At 46.1% G+C, this 24,397-nt stretch overlaps 1 protein-coding gene across 12 annotated transcripts in view; it reads right to left on the bottom strand.

Annotated features, from left to right (window-relative positions):
- FOXP1 (forkhead box P1) overlaps window positions 1–24,397 on the bottom strand; it is a 364,305-nt gene that overhangs the window by 187,834 nt on the left and 152,074 nt on the right. The window contains exon 4 of one of the 12 annotated variants that reach the window (XM_068694639.1): window positions 5,946–6,149. The exons of 10 other annotated variants lie outside the window; for them this stretch is intronic. The gene's annotated coding sequence lies outside the window, so the exon portion shown is untranslated. Of the gene's footprint in view, window positions 1–2,728; window positions 2,875–5,945; window positions 6,150–24,397 lie in introns of those variants that run through there. One more of the 12 variants, XM_068694638.1, reaches the window with a different exon arrangement.

The raw sequence follows: 24,397 nt of genomic DNA, 5'->3' as shown, positions 1-24,397 counted from the left end.
AGGCAGGCAGCAGGGAGGGAGGCAGGGCGGGCTGTCTCGCCCAGCCTGTCCGGTGGACCAGGGCTCGGAAAGCCGATGACATGATAACACATTAGGCAGCCTACAATTCAATTTGCTCTAATCTAATCACATCTACGCGGCGGTTTCGGAGGTGGAACTGCACCGGCGAAGTTTTTTGCTGTTCTCGTCTCATTAAAATAAATAGGGAGGTGGGACTAGTGGGTTTGTCACTGTCAGCTTGACAGTCACCGGCGCATTTCCATAGATCAATCACCGCAAATGTATACAGTAAATATACAGTGGGAGCACTGCTCATGCAGAATGCATTTTAACGCGGGAGCAGGCCCCCTGCGTGGCATTTTCACGGTATCGGTGCTCAGCAGCACGCTCGGGGCCGCGGAGAACCGTGGCTGCAGCAGGCCAGAGCTGCCAAGTGCCACTCTCGGAGAGCAGCACCATCCCTCCGCGTCCCCCAAAATGTTTACGCTGCTGTATTCGATCACGCACTGCCCGATATGAGAGAGAGCGGCACGGGGAAGTATATTTTCTGCTAAAATTGGGAATGCACTTTCAATATACTTAACAAGGAAATTGAATGTCTTATTAAATCCGTATTATCAAAACACTGTTCAAAAATTTAAAGAAAGTAGCTTTTCATTTTATTCATCGAGGAATCCATTAAAGCCTAAGCTCTGAAGTAGTATGTAAATTATGTGCCTTTCAAGGTAGAGCTAGGGCAAATTCACTCCATCAACTAATGATGAACCTCATTATGTGCAGGGAGTATTCATAATGAGGAAACAAGCCACCCGCCATTCCATGTTCTAACATAAATCCCTGTAAAATGTGAATATCTCCACGTCTAATTAAAGGCTACTAATTCCTATCATCCCCTACACGGCCCAAAAAAGCAAAAACTAGAAATGTGTTTTAAAAGACACCCTTTGATTTTAAAAATACACATTTATTTGTGTTTACCACCACTGAGATGCAATTTGTTTTTTTAAAAAAAATCATTCCCAGTGTTATAGGATGAAAGTTTGAGAGCACAAAAGTTTATTTACATTATCTGACCTGGCCTTACATTTTAAAAAGCGCTTCTGATTAGCAGAGGTCAGGCTGAATACCTCAAAAGAAAAATAAATAAAAAGGCAAAGAACAGAAATCTATGAGTACACAAGAAATAACATTTTAAGGGGAAAAAAAAAATAAAAATAAAAAAGGAAAGGAAAGAAAAGAAAAGCTTAGCTACCCAGTTCAGCTCTGGAACTGTGACTTCCTTAAAAAAAAAAATCTAGAGATCCCACAATCAACTGGGGAAGGCAGGCAGCAGAGTCAGGAAGGGGGAGAGCCAATTAAGCAGCCAAGTATACAACAGGTATTTAAAAGATTTTTTTGAATGATACTCAGTTTAGGAAGAAACTGCTTCCCTGCTTAAATCCTGTAAGAATTAGGGACTGAAGACAATGCTGCGTGACACAGGCTGGACGAAGAGCACTCCTCCACAGACATACCTAGGTCTGATATTTATGCCTACAACCGCGGTGTCCGCTCCTACAATCAGAAATGTATTTCTCATTAAGTTACGTGATACCCATCGTAGCTCTCACCGTGAATTCATTTGCTCTGGCACTGAATTATGAATTTGCTCGCTGTGCTTGCTGGCAGAAGAGTGGACAGGTTTGCCGACTCCTCTGAACGGAAGACGAGCCGGTGGTTTTTTTTTTACTGCTCAGTATTAAATATTTTCCTACGTTCTCAAAACAAACCTAGAAACACAGCAAAACCTGCGAGCGTTTCACTTTGCAGGCAAAGAAACCCTCCACTGGAGCTGAATAACTTACGGGCTTTAGAAAAGCGAGAGAAAGGATGACATAAAGGGATGGCTTAAGAAATATGATAACTCCTCGCAGGGCACGAAAGCACTTGGACAGGCGCAGAAAAAGCTACGGTACCTTCGGGCTGTGCCAACCGAAAAGTTGAAATCCTCGGGCAAAACCAGCCCTCCCGCTCCATCCCTACAAGAGCTTACTTAGGGTTCGCACCAACTCCTAGCTGCTAAGCGCGCACGGAAAACCCTAAATAAAAAAAAAATAAAAATATAAAAAAAGCGAAAATTAAATCGGTATTTAGCAGAACAGAACTGAGGGCGCAGCCGGTTTCGGAGGCACTTTTTGTGGGCACAGCAGCAGGAGGGGGCAGCGCGGGGGGGACCCGGCTGCCTGAAGTTGCCCCGCGCTCCAAGTGCGCTGCGCCCCGCTGCGCCCCGCTCGCCTCCATGGAGCCTCGGGTTGCTTTTTTTTTTTTTTTTTTCTCTCATTTTCCCCTTTTCTCCCCCCCCCCCCCCCTTTCCTTCTCTCTCCTTTTAGGTCAACCAGTCACGCACCGGGAAGAGCCAACCCTCCCAAAATAACTCGTCCCTCCCCCGGAGCGCGGAGTTGCACAGCCTACCTTTGTTCTGGCGCTGGCAGATAGCGAGCGGCGCGCTGCGGGGCGGCTGGCACGGAGGGGGGGGGCGGAACAGAAAGCTGGGGAGGGGGACAGCACCGTGGGGACAGCACCGGGGACACGGGGGGGGGGGGCACAGCCCCGTCCCGCACAGCCCCCCCCGGCCGCTCCGCCCCGCGTCCCGGCGCTGCGCGGCTTCCCCCGCTTGGCAGCGCCCCCCGAAAACCCTTTTCTTTCCCTCTTTTTATCGCCCCCCCCACAGCCCCCCCGGGGTACGTACGGCTGCGGGCAGCGCTGGGGGGCCGCGGCTGGCCCTGGGGTTCCGGGCAGCCTTTTGTGGAGTTGCGCCGCTTGGTTCCTTATTGTCTGCGAGCGGCTGCGAGCGGCTCCCCGAGGGGGCCCCTCGGCCCGGCCCGGCCGCTTTGACAGGGAGGTAACCATATTAGGATGTGCAGGGCAAAGTCAACAATAACACACTTGCAGGGACATGGGATTTTTTTTTTTTTAATTTTTTTTTTTTTTTCCCTTCCCTCAACACCCCCCCCTCCAGCTCGTAGCGGCGAGTCCCCCCCCCGGTGCAGCTCTTCCCCGCTACTTTTTGGGTTGCGCTCGGAGCAGGCCACGGCGGTGGGGTTTTAATTGAAGGCTGAAATAAAAGGGTGAGGGGGAGGCAAGTGGTGCGGCTTCCCCGGCGCTTTCGGGCACAAGGGGAGCGCTTTCAGCATCCAAATAAAGCCATGGCACTCCAACCTCTGGAAAAAAAAATCACGAAATGATGCCCACACGCCTCCCCCAGACCTGTGGCCAAGCGCAGCGGGATGGGGACGAAATCCCACTGCTGCAGGGGGGTCTGGGGGGCGCCTGATGTGATCACAGCGAGCCCGTGGGATGAGCTAAGTCGTGCAAACCCCTGCGAGGCTGCTGGCTTTCGAGCTCTGAAATCGCTGGGTTTACAGGATAAAGCACTTTAGGCAAATTGTAAAACGCAGGTGTCGAGTTATTCGGTCTAATCAGAAACAGAGCCCGGCGCAGTCGCCACGCACAGCTTCCCGAACCAGCACGGCGAGGGAGAAGTCCTGCAGCTGGAAAGGGCTTCGAGGCGAGCACGATGCCCCCATCCCACACCCCACGCGAATCACCAGGAACAACAACAAGTGGAGCATCCCCTCGCACCGAGGCAGCTGCTGGCAGCGCTGCGTGCCGAGGCTCGGCGCTAGCAGCCAGCCCGCGAGGGAATTCCAGCTCCAACACGAAACAAGTTTGCACGGCTTCAAGAGCATGGCTCAAGGCAGCGTGGGCACAACGGCCCCGCAGAGCCGGCCAACGCAAGCTGGAGGGCTGCTTGAGCCACCAGGGCACACAGCAGCAACGTGGAGCGCTCCTCGGGCACGGGCTGGCGAGGGAGCCGCTGATGCTCGCTGCCCGTACCAGGTGCCAGTGATAAGGCAAGGAGAGGTGTAAGGTAGCTGGGCAAGCAAAGTTGCCGTAAGATCACGTGCTCGATTTAGAACAAAGGCAACGCTTCTCTTACAAATATGATGCGCACTTACCCTGCCAAATTCGCTCGTCCTCGGTTAATCTGCAGCAATCACAACATCAGTGTTGACATCTAATGGTACCTACGAGCATCTCCCTGCCTCTCCACGCGGTGTAAGCCTGTTCTGTTAACACACTTTACATTTTCCAACCATCTTGTTTAAACTAAACGTCTATAAAATTACACGCAACTTATCTAGGCGGAATATGCAGCCCCCTCAACAAAAATAAAAAGTTAACTCAACGCGCTGGTATCAAGATCAATAAATCACGCAACCAAGTAGCAGTTCAAAAGTTCAAAGACATGATGGCCAGTTCACTACGTCGTAGCACTCAACCAATAATAACTTGACTCCATCACTCCTCATAGTATAGACAATTTCATAGCATCATTTTCATTAGCCTGTCTCACTGAAAATTGCTAGCTATTTATGTATACGCTAAAATAAATTAGCCATTTCATCGAGCACTGTGATTCTTATAAAATACATTAACACAATACTCAATTTTCCAGTTGGAGTAAATAAATAAATCAATAAATTCAATGCAGAGTAATTTTTATTTTTTTTTTATTGTGGAGCCTGAGCTCTCAGCGTAAGTGTTTTTATTGGGTTTATTTGTTTCAATAAAAATTGAAATGGGCCAGTGATCTTAGCTGTAGGATCTAGGGGGAAAAAACACTATCTAATATGAAGAAAGTATACTGTGCAGTATCGTCATCTTGTAACGTATAATTTTGGTCAAAAATCATTTTCAGTACAGCTATTAAGCAGCCACTGAATTCTGAAGGGTTCTTTTCTACCCCGAACCCGCACGAGAAGGGGACATGTCCTGCAGCGGGGGCGGGCTCCAGTCCTGCCAGGGCCGGGGCAGCCCCATCTGTTTATGCACCTTCTGCACTGTGGGGAGAAGTTACAGCACCCACACTCACCATTTTTAACCACTCACAGAATATCACATTGCACGTGGCTGTGGGTAGGGGCATCTGACATCAGAGGTAAGACAGCAGGAGAGGGACGGAGGAAGACCAGGGAACGGTTGATGGACACCCCAAGGACTTGGTGCTCTGAAGAGGGCTGTTTCTGGCCCCCTAGGTCTGCTCCCCCCTAGGACATGCCCACTGGGCTTTATGGCTGAATGCATCCCGAGTGACTTGGGGATGGCGTAACCCTACAGTTCAGTGTAGGGCACCCTTTGGCCAATACTTCGGCACCTCTGCAATGAGGGTAAGAATCTATACGGGACCAGGAAGAAATCAAATATATCCCTTATGGCATGGATCAGCTCTGAATCCAGTCTTAGCAGTGAAAAAAAACAAATGTATTAACTAAAACATACCATCTAAGCCCATAATGATTTAGCATAATTCCTTTAAGAAGGCTGCATGTGAACAGCACAGTTTGTAAACGGCTCGGTGGTAACAGAAGGGGACTTTTTGTTCATATTCACTCTTTAACCTAATCAGAGGAAAAGTAAATATCAGGTCTCAATTTTAATGACTGACTATAAATAAAAGCTTTTACCCAAAATGCACAGTTCGCACAGATAACGATTTTAAGTATGATGTCACTGGCGACCTACTGAACTACATGGCACATGTCAGACAGACGTCTGTTTCTTAAATTGCAGTAATAAATTAGTAGCCACAGAATCTCTTCTGTCAAGAAAACGTGAAGCTTTCCTATTCAGAGAAAAGTTTAACGAATGTTTCGGCTTAGGTGGGAGTTCGGATTGCTGCCGACGGGGGACCGACGGCAGGGCCAAACGGAGCCTGCCCCAGCACGGCCGTGCAGAGAGCATCGTGCTGCCGAGCCTCCTGCGTTCACACACAAATCCCACCGCAAAACCAACACGCGCTTTCACAGTGCCAACAAAATCCCCTCTCTTCAACCACTGAAGGCCAACTTTTTGACCAGGCCATGCAATAAAGCTGGGGCAAGCAAGACAAATCTCTTCCGTACCTTAGAGAAGTCGTGGAGCCAAACCTGAGGAGCTCAGGGGCGAGCAGTGAGGCGCATCCCACGTGCGAGAGGAGAGCTGCTCCTTCATGTTCTTCTGAACCCTGTGCAGGATCAGTTGACCAAGTAGCTGATGCCAGCAGGGTCTAAGCTGCTGACACACACGGGAGGTCTTCCTCTAACTTTATGCTGCTTTAAACACAAGGACTGCAAGAGAAGGCACAGGCGTACTTGCAGAGCACCTCCCTACACGGTGCTCGTACAGCGCCCTACTGCCGTGACCACTACCATCCAACGTCCCGTGCCCCATCTTAATCACCTTGGTTTCACTTTCTAGCAAATCCGCCAACTTTGAACCATCTGCACTGAACTTTTCCCTGGTGGGCATTCTGCTCCAGGCCAAATTCGTGTCAGAAGTTTCAGCCCGAACCACCGAGACACTTCTGAGATGAGAGGCAGGGAAAAGCGCGGCCCCAGCCACGGGCAGCAGCCCTGGGCACCACTTCGAGACGCCGCCGAGCTCCCACGCTTTGGAGAGCAGACACCAAAACAAGCCATGGAAAGCCCTCGGTGCGAGGTAAGTGTGGGGCTCCATTCCCCACCTACTGCCTCCTCCCTGACCCCAGGGCAGCAGAAGCCACCAGATTTGAATAGAGAGGAGACAAAGCTGGGGCAGGGAGCAGGAACACGAGCAGACGGGGACAGAGGCGAGGGAGACACGAGCCACCACTGCCCAAACACATCAGCTGTGTCTGGGAGGGCTGCAAAGGTTCTGTCCACGAGAGGAGCTGAGAGAGAGAAGTGTAGCCCAGCTTGGGAGCAGAAACATTTTCACAGAGCTGCTCCTTGGCCAACTTGATGTACAGGTACATCCAACGCAACACCCCTGGTCTCAGTGCGATCTCCCTCCCGGTTTCCGTATTTTATCCCCAAAACATGGAAAATCCTCAGGCTTCTCGGCAAATTGGCTCCAAGTATGTTTTCACACAGCCCGGGCAGCATCTATTTCCCTGTTCCTTTTCTGAGACACGGCTGCAATGGTCTTTGTGGAAAGTTCTAGACCCAGAAAACTTCAGCCCAGTTAGGTTGGCATTTGGTCATTTTGGGAAAAACACGGTTTTTAACCAGAAGGCATGGGTCATTTTACTCTTTTTTTTCTAATCGGAATAACATTGGCCTATTTTTTAGTGTAAGTAACCAAAGTAGAAATTACATTTATTTTTTTTTAATGCTATGTTGCCCGTTTCCCCATGAAACACCAACTTTGCTTTCTCCTACCTACCCTATGCACAGGACTGGTAAAAAGCTTTATACAGCAACAACAACAACCCACACCGACCCGATACGTAATAGAACTGCAAAATGAGCCCTGTACAGGAGGGAGCAGCGCCTCGCTGAGACTTTACACATCTAACGGGTCCATGCCCCTCAACGAACAAAGGCGTGTTGCCTTTCCCTCCACCCAGACTCTTCAAAAATGAAATAAAATCAAGAACCCGCTCTGCTCCCACCGCCTTGGCTGAGCTGCCCGCTGAGGATCTGGCGTGCGGCCGGGCGCTCGCTCCCAAACCCCAAATGCGTGCCCCCGGGGAGGGGATGGGCTCAGCCCCGCTCTCTGCTCCGCTGCTCGCCGAGATTTCTCGCCGGGTAGAGCTCCGAAGGAGCTTGAGCTTATGATAAGCAACGGCATACTTAACGGTTACATATTACTGTTCATGATAATGCAATATTTCATTTGGGTGATTTAGAAGTCCCTCTTGACCAACTTACAGTGAGACACCAAACGCTTCATCAATCACAACCATTTTTATTCACAATCCAGTGCAAAAACTACAGGGAGAGTTGCATTTTCAGTAACTCATTGGGGAGGGTATTGCTACCAGCACTGAAAATCCTCCTATCTCACCAATTTTTATGTTAGATTCAAATATATTTTCTCTCTAAGCAGCATTCCATTTTCCCGCATCTCTCCGCCACGTTTCTTATCGTGGCAGGGTGAAAGAGTATCCAATTTAATATCTGTTTTGCAGGACAGGAGATTTTTTCATATCTTATGCACTAAGGAAAGCTGCAGGGGATGGCTTAGCAGGCTGAGCATCAGGCTTTAAACACGTAGACTCCCTGGAACCACAGATCCCATCAGGTCGACTGAGCCCTTCATGTTTCTGGGGTAGATAAATTAAGTGTCACGCTGTTTACTTTGCCGGGATCTTTGCAGGGAGACCTCTGCAGTAAAGGTCCTGTCTGTTTTGCATGGAGTTTAAGGTTAAAGTCTCGTGGCTAAGGCACGGCACCGGGTGCCACCTTGATCTCACTACTGCTAATGGTGATTCTGCCGTTTCTTCTGGGAGAGACATTCCAGGGAGCTGCTCCCAAAACTTGCCCCAGTGTTGGCAGATGACTGAAAATTATCCAGCAGCTTATCTGCCTCAGATTTGGTGACTGTTAAAGGAAAAAAAAAATACATATATACCTCCCAGATGTTTAATTCATAAGTTATACAGAACTGTCAGATGTAGGGATGACAGAGGAGAGATTCATCATTTTTTACAGCCTGATTTTTGTGGTTGGAGGTAACCCTACGTTTCTGCAAAGTCATCCCCCCTTCCCACTCCTCTGCATCACACAGAAGCAGTTTGCTCCCGCCGCAGCCGAGCCCCCCGACGTTAATTGTTCACAACAGGAGCCTCTTAGAAAGAAATCGCTGGAGAGAAGGAGTACGGAACGCTCACAGAAGCCAAAACTTTTAACAATAATCACAAAACAACGCAGTCCAACAGATGTTCAGAGGCATACACCCATATTCACACACACAAAACCTTCAACCTTGAACATTTCTGAGAGGTTGTTTCATCTACAAAAGGTCCAAGTCATGGGGAGCAGACACAGGGATGAAGAAAACAGGATACTTCAAAGGGGGCAGCCGTAAACACGCTCTTTGCACCTACTCCTAGCCTTACTCTTTCCTTCCCACTACTATTATTTAATAAATACATTTCCTTCTCAGAACGTATGATGAAGGCCAACCTCTTCACAATCATTTCCCTTTTAAGCAGAATTTAAGCAGAAAACATACTTCCTTTTGAACCGGGTAGGCAAAGGTCTGTATTTTGATTTGTTTTCACAACAGCTGACAGCACGCATTCCCTGCTTCGGGTACCAGAAATAATAATTAACACTCCTAAAATGTTGTGTGTTACAGCAACACACCAAAGGTTAGATTTGGCTGTGGGCTGTGCTGGCAGTAATTCCTTCTCAGGTGGTCTCTAGTGCCATGCAGCTCCCACATTTTCCTCCCAAACTACCCAAGGACCTGCTGGAGCTCTGGCACGGCAGCGCATCAGCCTACAGGCCTTTCTGGGCTGGGTAGGAAAAGGAACAAGAAACAGCCCTTCGGTTCAATTTACAATCTGCAATCTGGTTTTTAATGTTATCTGGCTAACCAGAAGACACAGTATCAACCCGGTTTTGAAAATATCCCGTATTCAAACTGAGGAACCAGTGTTGCAAATGATACATTTGCACTGAAAGGGGAAAAAGCTCTACCAGGGAAAGGAACCAGACCATTATTTCTAGATAGGGTCTGATTTACTGCAGTGTTTGGGATTTTTTCTTTTAGAGGCAGGACAAAGACCTCAGAAAGGCAGATCAGGATATTCCCTGTCAAACCTTGGTAACCCAAACCAATGAAAACCAAAGCAAAGCCAGCAGCATGCTACGGGGAGCAGGGACTTGGCCCAAATCTGTCTGTTGATCCCGGAATCTCAGGGTCTGAAGTTGGGCACCCAGAAACTGCTCATCAGTTTGAAACGCCGGGAAGCCCTTGCCATACAGCTGGCTTGCAGGTGTGACTCCAAGCTCACAGAGCACCACAAACCCCTTAAGAAAAAGGAGCAGGAGATGGAAGCACCTCGCAGCACGGATTCACCTCTCAGCACCGCGGATGCCGGAGCAGTGTTGCAGCTCGGCCTTTCCATCTTTCTTGGCTCGGCCTGACGAGATGCCCTCCATATTCCCAGCTGCCCTCTTTTTGCTCTCTGCTGAGGAAAACGCAATTGGCCCAAAGCGCTGCTGGCTGCCGCAGGCGCTGGCAGCTCTCTGAGCAAATGGGCAAAGCCTTCGTGGCCAGCATGTCCCTGAATGCACTGAACCGCGTCCGGAGAGCCTTGCTACAGGTCCCAGCTCAGGCAGAGCAAAGCAGAGAAGAAAATCATCAGCCCTGACTCTAACCTCCTGTTTCGGTGCTTCAGGTCACCCGTGGTCATCAAGGAGACTTTCAGATGTGCTGGTGTGTCCGGAGGGAAGAGGTGGGAACACAAAGCCAGGGTCGGGGCTGTGCCTCCTGCAAGTGCTGCTGCTACCCCAAGGTGCTCCCTGCCGGCGGGCTCATGGCAGGGCTCTGAGCACTGCTTCCAACCAGCTAGGGAACCCGAGTTAAAAATGGCAAGGGCAAGGTGGATTTCAGATAAACACAAAATATTCCTCCTCCCTGCCTGTCGGGTCTGAGGGGTAAGAGGAGAAACAGGATGGAACTGGCTCGGCTTTAAAGCTGCAGAGGAATCACAGGGATAGAGCACTTACAGAGAAATGTATTTTCATGTAAACTTTTATGCTCCCATCCCTTGTAACTGGACATCGGGGAAGATGTTAATAAACATCAGGGCAAGAAAAACACCGTAAAAAAATATCAGACTACAAACCCATCTCTTCCCAGATCTTAGAAATGGCTCTGTGGCTATATACTGCAGGGAGCCGAGCACGCTACAGTGCAAGTTTGCATCTTAAACATAAGCAGATATACATACAAACAAGGTTTTGCAGATATTTGTTAGCTGTACCACAATATTTTCCAGGGTCAATGCTGCCACTTGCATTGCAGGGCTTGTAGTACAGCTGCAGAGCAGGCCCCCAAGAAGGGGCCTTGGAAAGAAGCTGAAATAGTGATAGTTTGCGTGGCTGGGGATATTTCCGAGGCACAGTTGCTGTTTACTGTGTTTCTATTTCCGATCAAGCTGCAAAGTCCACCCATAAAACCTGAGGAGGCATTTCTCTGGGTGTGGGACAGCGCAACCCGCACGCGAGGAGGACCAGAGCTTCAGCTGCTCCGCCTGGGCAGAGCTCCACCGAAATACTCCTCGCCTGATGTACAGCAGAGAATTTGGCCCATGAAGAGGAAAACTATATTCAAAACCTCCAGTTGCAAGTCTACTTTCAGTATATACTTATGCACAAAGCTCAAATAATTTAATACCACGCCTCACTAATCATGTGAGTGCACAATTTTTGCAGGGGCAAATGGTTCTCGTGCATTTTTATTGTGCATCTAGTGCTCCTGGCTGAAAAACAACGCCTCGGAAGCTGACTGGTGCTCTTAAAGGTGGTGTCTGTCTGTGCCATATACAATCAAACCTGATTAATCGGAGGCTCGCTAGGAGAGATTAACCTATTCTACGAGGAGTCAGAAACTACTCGTAACGATGGCAAATCACAGCATATGGCCAATTGGACAACTTCATTCCACTTCAAAGGGAAATTAAGTGATACACTCTGGGGTATATTCTCCTCTTGTTACACTTGCAAATCCCCATTAATGCTAATGATTGCACAAAGTGTAAGAAAAATGCTACAAACACATAAAACAAAGCAAGATTGGTCAAGAATATGCAAAAGCATATGCAGAGGGATCTAAAGAGCATTTAAATGAAACACAGCTTCTTTCCCTTCTTTCCTTAAAAGCAAATGGCGTGCGCTATTGCAAATATATACGATGTGCCAACACATGTAAAAACTACGATTCATGAAAAATCGTGAAACAGAGATGCAAAATCCAAGGCCAGTACAAGTTCATCATCTGAACTGGAGATCAGAAAACTGGCTCCTAAAGTAGAAAAGAACATCAATTCCGTTTTTTCTAAGAAAACCATTTCCTACCAACTTTGAAAACAAGAGTGCCTACAGTGATCTGATTGGACTCTCCGTGATTGTTTTGGCTCGGCTCCCTCATCCCTCCTCAGCTGGGTGGCTAAATGTTAGTCTAACCACGAGGTTGAGAGGTTCTCTTCTTATTAACCTTCCACTTCGTGCTTCCAATTTTAGATAGGAGTAAAACCGCCTGTCAGAAATTTCACTTATTCTTAGTTACTTCTGCGGTGAGATTCACATTTACGTCCCCATCTGGGATGTGAGTGCTGTGGAAAGACAACACAGAGTTAACAGGCAGGGGCCGGCCTTTCTCTGCTTCCCCTGGAATGTTATTTATGTGTTTGTTTGTTTGTTCTTCAGAACCATCACAAGAGCAGTTTGATGGCTCCAGAAGGGCTGTAAACTCCTGCCCAAGTTTTGATGTCTGGACTCAAAACAAAATGCGGAGAGGATCCCTCACCCTCAGCCCTGTGGTGGCGAGCTGCAACCATCTGCCATGGCGGGGACCACCACGGCCCCCAGCACTCCCCTACCAGCACAAACCACGATGGGGCGAGGACTGGAAGCTCCTGAAACACTGCACCCAGGAGCACGGTTGTTAAGGCAGCGTCCTCCTCCCAAGCAGCTGTTATTCCAAGCCACAGGACATTTTCCAACACGGTTATTAGCACCACCTCAGCCGGGGCTGTTCAAGACGCATCTTGTCTTTGAGCGAGCAAGCAAAATTCACAAGGGAAAAATCAGATTTGGAAACTAAACGTTTTGTAATCTCCTGCCACGCAACTGGGCTTTCAGGCAAGCTTCCAACCCTTGCAGTAGCTAAAAAATAGACAAAGTCACTGCCTTCCACCACCTCCTGGTGCATTACGGCCAGCGTGATGCGACACCACACACATCTAGGAAGGTGCAGCAGCAAAAGGGAGCGACACACCACACACGGTGGTAGAGGAGACAGAAAACACACCCCATGGAATAGAGCGGAGCTGAAATAACCACTTCTGTTACAACTAATTTATCTGCCCGTGCTCCCCTCCTGAAATCGGCACGGCTGTGCTGGCTCAGCACAGTGCGGCCCCGTGCTCCAACACCGGCTCTGGTCACAGAAAGGGCAGGAGACAAGGAGAGGAGAAGCGCTGGCAGAGACGGCAGCAATGCTGAGCGCTGCGACGCGCTCACAGATATGGCGGGGCTGTTGCACTGCCCTTATCAGCAGCCACGAGTTCAAGGTCAGCCTTGATGCACTTACTGAAAACTGACACTGCCCGCGTCCTGCAGTCAGCACGACTTCAAATGGAGCCTCCCAATTATTAGCAGTCATTTTGTTTATTATTGCAGGGCCTCGGGACAAACAAAAAAGGAGCCCCATTGTGCTCAGCGTTGTACAAAAAAGCTTAATTAGCCTCTTCGTAGGTTGTTCCCTTGAGCTTTTTTTAAACAAGATATTTTCAAATATAAATAAATTCAAATTTCAGAATTCCAGAAATCCGTTTCCTGAAATGTGCTTCCGCAAACAATTAAAGCGACTTTGCCTCTCCAAATTTTAGCTGTACACCAAACATACAACTTCAGTTTACTTGAAGAAAAATTTGTAGTATAAAACCTTCACCTTTGGGATTTAAATATATTTTTGCCATTTACATAAGCCAGGATTTGAACCCAAAGTTTTGTGTTTTGTTTTTTTTTTAAACTATGTTGAAGTCAGAAAATGACAGATCTTTGTTGTTTCTCTCCTCCAACTACAATATTTACGTATCAATGAAATATCAATGTACAGGGATATGCACAACCTGGAAAAACAAATGAAGATACCACCACATGAACTGGTCTGAGAAATCTGGAGGTGCAGAAAGACCTCAGGAGCTCAGAGCAGTATAGAATATCCCGAGTTGGAAGGGACTTGGCAAGGATCATCGAGCCCAACTCCTGGCTTAGCAGGATAATGAAACCGGTGCACATCTAGATAAGAGGAATACTAGAACTGTTATGACAGTCAGTACAGGAAAACTCAAAGTTTGGGGGAGGAAAGTAAAAGTTCAGGCTTTTCTCCCTCTCTTTGGAGGCATCTGATCACCTGCAGTATCAGAGATGCCCAAGTGGTTGTACCACTGTTCAACCTACCACACCAGCACTGGTGTGCTGCTCTTACCTGGCAGCTCGTTTGCTGAATTCCAGCCTGGAAGGAAACGGTGGCACATGAAGTGAGAGGAAATCACCTCGTCCTTCTGAGAGTCATTCACCCACGGTCTCAGACTGTCCCCAGCTTTTCAGAGGATGGATCCTGAGGATCGCACCATCATCTGCAAGCATTTTATGACCATTTTCAAATGCAAATATTTCCCACTGAGTCTCCACCTCGCTCAGACTCGTACCAACCATTTAGAGGTCACCAGCTATTGCCTCCTGTTAGCTACTCCTTCAGACTCTGCTTTATTTGTTTTTACCATCACCGTTCACTGATGCTTCCATTCACCTTTGAAGATGCCTGTTTAATTCACCTGCATTTTAAGACCACGCTTCGCATTACATTTTCTCCAAGCTTATTCTAGCAATTTCTTGGCAATAAATGCTGTTTGGATACCCCACAGAATCCCCATCAAACGCTGATTAGCGTTATTGCCATCACCATGGGCAAAACCAGGTAGCTCCTAAGGGCAAATTAAAGAGCTTGCTTCCACGTTCTGGTCCTTTGGAGGAAGGACACAACTTTCCTCCCTAGCAAGGAGGAAGCTGACACAGCTTCCTGGGGGCACGTGGAAGCTCTCCAGGACCAAACAAATGCCTTCAAAACGGCCACGTCCCTGGCATGGCAGAATAAAGAAGATATAGTAAACTACTTTGCATGCAGAGGATAAAATCAATACGGTTTCCATTCAGGCAATGAAAATCACAGCACACTGCTTCACTCACATGCATACCCCTCATTCAAGGTGGAGTTTCCACAATTCCCACCTGAATTCCCAGCTCTGCAGCACGCACCTCTCCCTAGCACTCGGCACTCTCTGCTTGACATTAGTACTAAACAATATTCATTAAGAGTGTAACACTAAAGTGCAACATGTAAGTAAATCAAACTCTTAATGCTCTATTTTACAAATTTCATGGGCCACTGGGGATAATTAAAAGGGTAATTATATAAAGTTGGTGCAGTTTTGAGACTCAAATGACATTTTCTGCTTTAAAGCACTTGCTAACCTGGTATTTTTCTACTAAGACAGTCTTTTTATACTTTTATGGTCAAGCAGCACAAACAAACAAGAACTATTTTTTAAGACATTTTGACTCTTTCACCCCCCACATGCTGTTTTTCTTGATCAATACCATTCGCCACTTATTCCTAAAAGTCCTACGCTGAGATATCAAGAAAAAGAAGGCCTTTTATAAAAATCACTGATCACTATAAAATAATACCAAGCCTCGAGCCTGGTTTTAACTGGAGCTCTGAACAAAAATGGTATTGCTTTGGGTGTTTACAGCACTGGAGTGCTGTTTGGTTTGTCACTGTGTTTAACCACTGCTCTAAAGCTAGCAAAGTACATTACTGGTACTAACAGCTCATGAAAAATACAGCGAAGAAACTGCTAGTGGCAGAAGCATTTAACTTTCTTGTTAGCAGCCTCCCCCATGTGGCACTTTAGCACCAGCAAGTTGTTTATTATGTTCTGTGCCAGGCAAAACTGATTAAATGGGGCTCTTAAGAATCAAAGCGTTATAAATTCATGGAAATACAGCAAGCAATAAATTCCATGGAATTAAAAGCTTACTAGTGCTATTAGCATTTCAGGGTGTTTGCATTGTTAATAGTGATGTGCAGAAATGATGTTCCTGTAAGACAACGCAAACCAACAGAACATATGCATTAGCTGCTACATTTTTACACAATGTCATCATTACTTGTAAATTTTTTCTCTCCCGAAACTAGAACGCTCATTAATGTTTTAAAGAAAAATCTGAACCAAAGCAGTGGTCCATAGCCCAAAGATTTACATCCCTAGTAAAATAAAAGTATTACGCATGGAACATAATGCCCTTATTACTCTCTGAAGCTGGATACCCCAAAGCAGAGGTTTGCCCTGGCTTTCGGAAGCAGGGAGCAGGGCAAGGCAGGCTCGCTTTTCCACACAGCACCCACATATTACAACACAACCACCTGCCTGGCCCTAATCTGACAATTTAATAAGGAAAGTAGCTGCATGGCAACTCTGAACGCTAAAAAGAAGCGGTGATCCAGCCTGAACTGGTGGTCAGTAAATCTGTCAGTGGCTCTCCAAAGAGACATCTTTACTCCGGGTCTCTCCATCATCGCTCCGTGGAAATGGCCCTGATGGCAGGTGACTAACTTCTACTTCATGACTGCGCAGCTCTGCACGTACTGTTAAAGCCAGCCTGGTGTTAGCCCTTCCCTTACGGCCATCTGGTTTTGGGTAGCTGGTAATTTGGCAAATGGAATCGCTTTCAAGTGGAAACTTGGTAAAGAAGCCTTCCTAGGTTCGTGGCCAGGCAGGAGAGAAATGGGGGACACTTTCTAAAGCTGTGGAGAAATTAGGCCACGCAAGGGTTTTGTTTGTTTTTTAAAAAAGGAACAATTTGTACCTTTGGGAGCTGCTTGAAAACACAACAGACAGATAAACCCCACCTGCAAGGTCCCTCTGAGGGGAGTGAGGGACAAACCTGGCTCTCGCTGCAGATGGGAAAATCAACTCACAGCTTTGCTGTCAGAGTTAAGGTTTGACACACGATAAAGAGTATATTCTGGATGGTACATCATGCACAGCTGGCAGCATACAAAAGTCAAGAAAAAATAAGAAAGCTTTGTCCAGAATAAACAGTACCCGTGCCACGAAGTGACTCAGCTGCAGAGGTGGGGAAACAAACCCCAAATCCTGGCTCCCAGGCCCATGCCCTGAGAGAAGCACACGTTACCAGCACAAACCCTCTCCCAAGACTGAGGGGGTTGACATTTTGTTTGCCTCTAGCAAAACAAAACAAAGCAGTAGGTTTTAAAGTGCTCAGAGGCACGTTGTCTTTTTGATGTATGTGTGTCCTGGCAGTCACACATCTGCATCAGGAGAGAAATAGCCCGGTTTTTGGCAGTTATTTAGTCCTTTTCATCTGAAAGTTGAAAATACGCCGCCATTGAACCTTTGCAGCTCAGGGTTCTGCATATAAAAAGCAGCTGCTGAATACACGCAGGGAGCGAGGGCTTTTTCTTAATGTTTGAACAGTTCCAAGTTCAAACCCATTAAAGTCCAGGTCACACTGGGATCATGTCACTATTAATGCATCCAGTTACATGCTGAGGGAAACCCAATATAAAACTATGATAAACTCTACTTCTCCCACAGAGACGTACGAAGGTCTTACCCAGATGATGCCACAGATCGCTCTTCATGGGCAGTGCCCAGACGGGATGTCAATGACAGGGGAGAAAATCTGGGGAAATTATCAGGTATAACTGTACACAGATAGCTTTCAAAAGAAGGTCTCCTCATACGTCTACAAAGCTTGTCTAGACCTTTTTTTTCCTCTTCTCTTGGAAAGAGCTTCTTGTCCTGTGGATGCTGCCTCCCGCACCCTGCCGGTTCCCACACAGCCTCCTCCAACCCTCCATCACCCTAAGTGAAAGTGAGCATGAAGCCCCTAACCCCGTGCTCCTCCGCCTTTTAGGGCAGATCTTCTTAGCAGATGGGCAATGTCCCATTAGCTGGGGGCCTTTGTGCCTGGCCAAATACAGCTGCAGCGGGATCAGCAGGGAGGGAGAGGCCAGGGCCTCTCAGGGAGGCGTTTTGGGGTCTGCCCTCTGCAGACTCCCCAATGTCCCACAATGCTGCCGACAGCAGCAGTGCTCTTCCTAAGAGTGAAGACAGACAGGAGAGGAGACTCGAGTGAAGGGCAGAGTGGAGCTGATGGTACATGAACTCATGATGGAGCAGCTCTCTTCGCAGTCCTGTAGCCTTGGCACTTGCAGCTCATGTGGAGGAGGCAAGAATAAGGAGAAGAAACTGTTTTTCAACACTTCTCCCAAGGTCCACAATCACACGTGGCAATACCACCAGAAATCACTTCTGGAATAGAAACAGAACCTAAAGCTCAAACACCAGTTCAGCTTTGAGGAGGTGCCAGACATAATCACATCCATCTTTTATCACTTCAATTACTGATTACTTCCCATGGGAAAATCTCTCATTCTCCCTGGCACAGGTGCCCCCGTAGCCGTAGTGCAGCACACGGTGTTTGGTGGGAAGCCCTGAGCACACCCCTCGCTGCATATACCTTGAGATGGCCACTGTTACCCGAGAGAGAACACAGCAGAAGGGAGTTTGGAAAGAACAGATTAAATCTAAGGGACAAACAGCATCAACACCTCACCAAAATCCTACCAACTGCCAATATTCCCAAGCAATGGATCAGCCAGGCAGTTTGCTCCCCTATGGCAGCCCATCAGATGTCCAGGGTGGACAGACACACACAGCTCTACCCCTCAGATGCAAGAAGAGCGTTAGGATTCACTACAAGCATTCCCCTCCAGCGGCTCCTTCCAGGGCAGCTTCAAAGACAGGCTCCCCAAGCATGATATGGGGATGCACCACGCTGCTGCATCCTGCCCGGCTGGGAACCATGGCTTGAGCTCAGCAGGAGCCGGGTCTGTCAAACACAACCAGTGCTCCAGCTCTGCTCCGAGCTTTCCGTGCTGATGGGGATGGAAAAGGAGAGACTGGGAAAGGGCCCTTACTGGACTTGTGGACCTTATCAAGTATCTAGAAAGTATAGATCAGGATATATTTCAAACCAAGTTATCCATGGCTCCAGCTGGCCTGTGTATCATCAACATACAACCCACTAACTACACTGAAGTTTAGGGAACTAGCCAGCACACACTACACACGTGGGATCTACACTACTCTTTAAGTAATTCTCTGGAACTCCTTACAGGGTTAATGAACTCAGCAAAACATCGTGAATGCTCTCAGAGATTCAAGTTGGGATTTGTGTTTTTTTGTTTTTTAAAGAGTAACTTCAACATTAAAATTCAAATGATCTAAGGAATACTGCCTCCTGCACTCAGGTCTCATTACGAAGTTATAAAAAGCCAAAGTCTGCATTTTTAAACTGTATTTTTTCAGTTTTCCAACTTTCAGAAGAAGGATAGGCCAAATTCTCTTTTAACTACAACAACACAAATCCAGATACTTCCTTAAGTTTTACATAATATTTTGTCTAATTAATATAATTTTTTTCCTCCAAAACATGTATTTATCTGCTGTGAAATCAAAGGCAAAAATGAATTGTTTTAAGGATGGCAGAGAGTAAATAACAAGTTTGGAACCTTGCAGCCTTACCCTGGCAATTTGTCTCATATAATTGACTCAGCAGACATGCTTACAATTTCTTACAACTTTTACAAGACCTCCTGTGGGTTTATTTCAACATTCTCCAAAACGGAGCTCAGAGCTTTGAATACTCTAAGCAAGTAGCACCAAAAGGAATCATCTATTCCTCCTTAAGACAAAGGGAAACAAACAATAAAAGCACACTTTATTTCTCATTGGACATCAGACCTCAGACGAATAAGGATGCAAAAGAATTTGTGCTTCTTCAGAAACCACTCCTCAGCTGTTTTCCAATAATAACATTTTTAACAGTGTTCCAATTGTGTTCAGTAAAGCTTTAAAAAAAAAAAATCCAATAAAAATTATCTTCCCCTATTATTGGAATAAAATTTAAAGGAAGACTGATGACAGCAATAGAGCAAACACAAGCTGTAAAATTAACTGCATGATGTCTTTCCAGTTAAAAAGGGGTTAAAAAAATCCCCCTTCCCCTGAAAAAAGGAAATGGTCTCATTGCCTATTTTATTGATTTATGCTGCTGTTGGCTTTTAAATGTAGCACTTTCTATTTCTAAGATCTTTACAAACAATTAGTAATGTCATGCCTGTGTCCCACTGTTCCATTGGTGGAAGTGCCCTAGTAGCAGGAAATGCTGTGCCCTTCCACAGACGTTTCCTTCCATCAGTGGGATCCACTGACCCTTAACATGTCACAGAATTAAATGAAACACTTGTCTTACAGCTAATACAGATAAACACAAGGGCTATTAAAAATAACGAAAAGGGTACGACAGGAGAAGAAAGTTGACCTATTACTCAAAAGATACCAATTTATCTTCAAATTTATTTTTTTTTAAAAGGAGAAAACAATTCTATTTTTCTTAAACAAAATAAGACATCATCATATTTCAACAAAATGTATTCTGAAAAGCCGTATTATAAACTACTGATATTAATGGTTTGCAATGGAAATGACGTCAGAGTCTTAGTTACAAAATGTCCAAATGTTTGTGCTACCCTACTAAAAAAATAAACAGTGAGCTCAGAGTCAGAAATGACCCTTTTGAGCAATTAAGCAGTATTACGCAAAACACACTGCAAAGTAGATGGCCAGCAGAGGTGGGAGAGCCCCAAATTAAAATTCACAGATTGCACTGCGAGAAACACTTAGCAATTAAACATCTTGGAGGTGGCGTCTGAAGTTCCTGCCATTAGCAGCAGTGAAAAATGCTTTCATACGTTGCGATGAGAAATATGGGCAGGCAATCAGGGCCAAAAACTCCTTTTTTTTTTAAATGCCTTGGCTTCAGTATGAGCTACCAAATAAAAGGGTGGCCTCCTGTAATGCCCACTGACATCACTGGGCTTGTAACACTGCCACTGTAAAATATCGCTGCTACCGCTGCAGGACCGTAAGTGAAGCGTGCCGGAAGATCTGCTCCTGGCGTGGTGGAAGGCAACAGGCAATGACCTCAGAGATGACCAAATAAAACATGAAATATGCAATACGGATCTATTTCTGGTGCCATTTGCTCTCATCCCTGGATTTTGTGAAGCAGAAACATGCATCGCCTTCACAGGATGAGTGTTTCGAGGCAGCTCTCCAGCCTGCGGCCTCCCAGAGGCTCTGGCTGAGGCGCTGAGGAGCAGGCCGCAGTGCTGCCCACCGGCCCCAGCGAACGGCCCTCCCCAGCCCCTGGCACAGGGGCAAGCTTTTAAACAATCCTTAACTCAGAAATAGGTTGTTTAGAGCTGGATCTTACCATCACTACTGCTTTTGTGGTTGTGACAGAGAACGAGCTCAGGCTACCTGACCTGCAGCCCGCGCCTGGGCTCTGGAGTAACGCGACCAGTGCCGTTCCTACCACATCGTTCACAATTCCTTCCTCAGTCCAGGCAACTCCTTTCCCAAATGGCACAGGCCACACACCTTCAACACCTGCCCAACACTGCAGGGATACAGTCTGGAGGTGTACATGAACCACTCAGTCTTGTGCTTCAAGATCTTCACAGGTTTGAAGCAAATAATGGTACTGTGAACGCGTGAGGTAATGCAAATCAGTACTGGCGTTTTTAGATCACGCTGAGCACCTACATAAGTTAAACGGAAGAAATACTGCGAGATTATGTAAAATACTGGACAAATCTGGCTCGCTCTAGCATTCTTCATGAAGACCAGAAGGATTTGGTCCAAAAGCATCAGACAAGAGGATCAAAACCTGCCACTGACTATCTCAAAGCTGAGAAACGTATTTTTCTACCAGCCCACTTGAAGATTTATAATACATTAAGGAACATTAAGGAGAAGAAGAAAAGCTAAATGGGCCAAAAGCAAACAAAAGAATGATGTTCTCTTGAGATTGCTAATGCTGGCAGACAATAGCACAGAAAGAACTCCTCTGACAGATCTTTGAAGTCTTCAATACAGCATGCTAGTGGTCCATGTTAATGAGATTTGCTCAAATACTTCTAAATTATTCCAAAATGTCTTAATCTATTTTCTAAATCTTCTGTACCCAATTGCTTCAGAAAATTCACAGCTTCACCCATCTCTGGAATAAACCTTTAATTAAACAAGGTAAGGTCCTGAAACAAGTTTGTGTTGCCAAAGGTCCACACACAACCTTTTTTGGGGGTTTATCACGGAACACGCAGGTAATATTGTAATTTCTATTACTATGGATTACAGAAAGACTTTGCACCAGAGTTTACTCTTCAGTTTGAGTAACTCAAAGGTCTTAGCAAGATGGGTATTTCAGCTTCTCACAACAGTGAGAAAGTACATGAAGCCACTCTTAGTTGTGTCCTGACAGACACTTACAGCTTCAGCTACATGACCAACACCCCACCCGCAGCAGACATTGAGGAGGGCCTCCCAGATCCCTTCTGGCTGTGTTATAAGCACTGAGGCAAAATACTTCTAGCACGGCTGTATGTAATTTGGGCTTGTTGCAGAGAAAACGGGAGAAAATCTCGAAGCAGCAGGTTGTCTGCTCCGTCACGTAGTTCTGACTACAACACACTCAGAAGGCCTATGAACAGCCACACACTGCATCTTTGTGGAGCAATGGCTGTTTCTGTGCAGCAACATGCTTTAAGACCATTAGGTCAAAAGCAGGAGAAGTCCAGGTGCCAAACTCAGTAGATGTCATCCCTACTAACTTCCCACTGCCTGAGGTACAAGAGTAAGGACCTCACCAGCACGTCTCCTGGAAAGCAACCAGTGAGAAGAGCACCTTGGAGAAGCTGCACACTCTATTAACAAACTTCTCTTCTAAATTCTGTTTCAGGGTTTTAACTTTTGTCTGGAGCTCCTCCTGTTAATGAATCACACGAATACAAAGGAGCAGATGCATGCAGAGGCCAGCAAAGATGTGGCACAGCAACAAACCAACCCAGTTTGAGAACTGTCTCTTCCTGATGAAACGAAGTGGGGAGATTCCAGGTGAAAAAATATTTTTTGGTGCCAAAACCACTTTGTTTTCCACACAAATTGTGCAATCCATTTTTTGTACTGAGCTTAAGAAAAAAAAAAAATCATTCTGACCTTTCTCTTAACTTGAAGGGAAGGGAGAAAATATATATAAATATACGTATACACACACACTCAAACTTAGATCTCAGACCCACAGATTTATCTGTTGACCATCATCCAGTACTGAGTTACAGAAGGCAGCTTCTGTTTTATTATCAGCATTTAATCAACATTTAACTCTGGCAAGCATTAAGATTTGGAATTTTAAACTAAGTGTAACTTTGCTAAATCCTTTGTGTTGATTTTTCCCCCTGTTAAGGGTTTTCTAAAGGATTCTATCTTTGCTATCTTAAAGTCTGCATGTGTCTTTTGTTATCGGTAATGTACAACTTTAGTAGCATGTTTTGTACTTTTCAATTTTTCAACATGCAAGCTATCCTTGATTTACAATGCTCGCTGAATGGTGTTTGATTATTGAAAATGCTTTTACATACATTTAAACAAATGAATGCTCCTGGAAAACTAACACTATTGTCCATAATTCTGTAAAAATACATTTCCCCTCCCTTCTCCCCAAATCAAACATTTCAATTCAAATTCTTACTTTGAGGAAAAACTGGTATATAATTAGGCATTATGCCTAACAGTGCTAAATAAAGGAGAATGTAAACATCTTAATTCTGAAGGTTTAACCATCAAAGCCCCTTGCTGTATCTATTCAGTCTGCGCCTCTGTTCAGAGCTCTTTGGAGTTGATAGGAGAGGGAAGGAAAAAAAAAAAAAAGAAGCAAACAAAACACAAGTATAAAAATCTATTTATCAGGTCTGTCCTGCATCCCGCTCCGCATGCCCAAGGCCAGGCTCGCTGCCGTTCCGGGGCGCTCGGGGCCACACGGCCGCTCCTCAAGGAGTACAGAGTCCTGCTCTGTAGCTGCACTGAGTGGCTTAACCGCTAACTCCGAAGATGGGATTTCACCTGAAATTAAGCTATCAAGCAATTGAGCTCAAACTCAATCAACCAAACCCTTAACCTTCCCTGTTTCAGTGGCACGGCTCTAATTAGGACTCTATCACTATTTCCATTACTATCTCCTATTCTCATGGTTTATTATCTCGGCAGTTTCAATTCTCACCCAGTTGAAATTTGACATCCAGTTTCTTAGACCACATATCACTCATGGCATTATTTTATGAAACATTTTGCAAGATTATGGACAGACCCTGGAGCAAATAGCTTTCTGTTGGAAAGAGCACCCCACATAGCAGTGGAAGCAGGACAAATCCATACCCTGTCACATAACAAAGTCCTACCATTTAGGGATGCACAGAAAAAAATCTATTTTTAGGTTGTGAATTTTGTTTTGCAGATTGAAAACAGGTCTACAGGTAGCATTTTGCATTTATCACAACCAAAATTCTTAATTTTCCCAGGTCACATAGCATCATGGCCACACACTGACCATGGCTCCACAAGAATCCCACAAATTCTGAGGCAGTCTGATGCACCTGGGACTTAATCTGTTTCCTTTCTTCACAGAAACCCACAGGGGGAACATCACTGCTGGGCAAGGAGGCACCATCTTAAACTACAGGATCTGCTCTTTCTTCAGTAGCTGAAATGCATCTAATATTCCACGGGATCCAACATTAAGAAAACAAACAAGCAAGCAAAAACTGTGATATTCAGATCTTGAAGAGAGGCATATATTACACAGCTTACATATATCATGGG

The sequence above is a fragment of the Anas acuta genome, chromosome 11 (assembly GCF_963932015.1).
Source record: "Anas acuta chromosome 11, bAnaAcu1.1, whole genome shotgun sequence".
Classification (NCBI taxonomy): domain Eukaryota; kingdom Metazoa; phylum Chordata; class Aves; order Anseriformes; family Anatidae; genus Anas; species Anas acuta.
Note: the sequence above shows the minus strand (reverse complement) of the source record. Positions and strands in the feature narration are given on the sequence as shown.